This window comes from Arachis ipaensis, chromosome B7 (assembly GCF_059453495.1).
Source record: "Arachis ipaensis isolate K30076 ecotype BB chromosome B7, ASM5945349v1, whole genome shotgun sequence".
In the NCBI taxonomy this organism is placed as follows: Eukaryota; Viridiplantae; Streptophyta; class Magnoliopsida; order Fabales; family Fabaceae; genus Arachis; species Arachis ipaensis.
The window spans coordinates 52087501-52090000 of record NC_142442.1 but is presented as its reverse complement, the minus strand read 5'-3'; positions in this window follow the sequence as shown (position 1 = coordinate 52090000).

Below are 2500 nucleotides of genomic sequence, written 5' to 3'. Positions count from 1 at the left end.
CATCGGGCACCGTCGTACGTCGACCCTAGACGTAGGGCGAGCACGACACGTTGCCCCTCGGGAGTGGACACGAACAGGTAACCGTCTTCCGCAACGTGCCCCCTCAAAGTGCTGGGACGAGCACGTCGCGTTGCCCCCTGCCCACGACACCCGCTGCCGCACGCATATCCATCATCCGCGTCGTGCGCCACACTAGGCCTGGTCAAGCGTCGGGCTGCGCAAGCCGCGTTGCCCCTCGCGGGGGCGCACAGGCCGCCCGCCGATCCCACGTCGTGCTCGGACTTGATATGATCCCCCTAGTCCTGGGCCGAGCACAAGGTGTTGCCCCGAGCGTGTGCCCAAGGCACAACTCCACCACGCCATGCTCCCTAGGTGGTGCCTAGGTGGGCCGTGCACGGACGTGTTTCCCTTCTTGTTGGTCCTTCGGTGATCGGGGTTCGCAGCAGCCAGACGCACGTGCTCGACCTTGGACCCGGGGCGGGGGACCCCGGCGGCACACCACAACCACAACGTGCTTGCTAGTGTGCCTAGGGGATGGCAAGGCAACGTGCATCTTGCTGGCATTGCGCCCAGCAAGCCTTTGGGCAACTCGAGTTTCAGCAGCACGACACCCCTCCCCCCTATAATAGGCTGCCGAGCCATTACCAAAGTGCCACGGGTAGACGTCCTTTTCCGTGAGGAGACATACTAAAGGAAAGTGCTCTAGAGGTCGAATTTTGACGCCGTTTTTTGCAACAACCTCTAGAAAAATAAGAACTTTCCATCCTCCAAATTTGGTGAATTTACACCGTGCCGATTTTTTTTGACGATTTTTTTACCGCCCGGAATGCCGGAAATTCAAAAAAAATGAAAAACGGAGAAAACCTGCGATTTTTGACCTGGATTTTTTTGTGCAGCCTTCACATAATATTACCAAGGTTCCCTCAAAATTTCACGAAAAATGCACGAGCCAATTCTGAGATATGAAAATTTGGCTCCTCCGTTGCAACGCTCCGAGCCATCGTTGCAACGGCGGGTGCCTCCGTGGGGGGCGGGGGAGCCCGGCGGCACACCACAACCACAACGTGCTTGCTAGTGTGCCTAGGGGATGGCAAGGCAACGTGCATCTTGCTGGCATTGCGCCCAGCAAGCCTTTGGGCAACTCGAGTTTCAGCATCACGACACCCCTCCCCCCTATAATAGGCTGCCGAGCCATTACCAAAGTGCCACGGGTAGACGTCCTTTTCCGTGAGGAGACATACTAAAGGAAAGTGCTCTAGAGGTCGAATTTTGACGCCGTTTTTTGCAACAACCTCTAGAAAAATAAGATCTTTCCATCCTCCAAATTTGGTGAATTTACACCGTGCCGATTTTTTTTGACGATTTTTTTACCGCCCGGAATGCCGGAAATTCAAAAAAAATGAAAAACGGAGCAAACATGCGATTTTTGACCTGGATTTTTTTGTGCAGCCTTCACATAATATTACCAAGGTTCCCTCAAAATTTCACGAAAAATGCACGAGCCAATTCTGAGATATGAAAATTTGGCTCCTCCGTTGCAACGCTCCGAGCCATCGTTGCAACGGCGGGTGCCTCCGTGGGGGGCGGGGGAGCCCGGCGGCACACCACAACCACAACGTGCTTGCTAGTGTGCCTAGGGGATGGCAAGGCAACGTGCATCTTGCTGGCATTGCGCCCAGCAAGCCTTTGGGCAACTCGAGTTTCAGCATCACGACACCCCTCCCCCCTATAATAGGCTGCCGAGCCATTACCAAAGTGCCACGGGTAGACGTCCTTTTCCGTGAGGAGACATACTCAAGGAAAGTGCTCTAGAGGTCGAATTTTGACGCCGTTTTTTGCAACAACCTCTAGAAAAATAAGATCTTTCCATCCCCCAAATTTGGTGAATTTACACCGTGCCGATTTTTTTTGCCGATTTTTTTACCGCCCGGAAAGCCGGAAATTCAAAAAAAATGAAAAACGGAGCAAACGTGCGATTTTTGACCTGGATTTTTTTGTGCAGCCTTCACATAATATTACCAAGGTTCCCTCAAAATTTTAGAAAAAATGCACGAGCCAATTATGAGATATGAAAATTTGGCTCCTCCGTTGGAACGCTCCGAGCCATCGTTGCAACGGCGGGTGCCTCCGTTGCAACGAAACCAGCCAACGATGCACCTAACCCAGCATCCGTTGCAACGCACCCTGCCTCCGTTGCAACGCGCCCAGCCAACGTTGCACCGTCCCCAGCATCCGTTGCAACGCCCCCAGCCAACGTTGCAACGCGCCCTGCCTCCGTTGCAACGCTCCCAGCCAACGTTGCAACGCGCCCTGCCTCCGTTGCAACGTCACCAGCATCCGTTGCAACGCGCCCTGCCTCTGTTGCAACGCGCACGGCCAACGTTGCACCGACCCCAGCATCCGTTGCACTGCCCCCAGCCAACGTTGCAACGCCCCCAGCCAACGTTGCAACGCGCCCTGCCTCCGTTGCAACGTCACCAGCAACCGTGGCAACGCGACC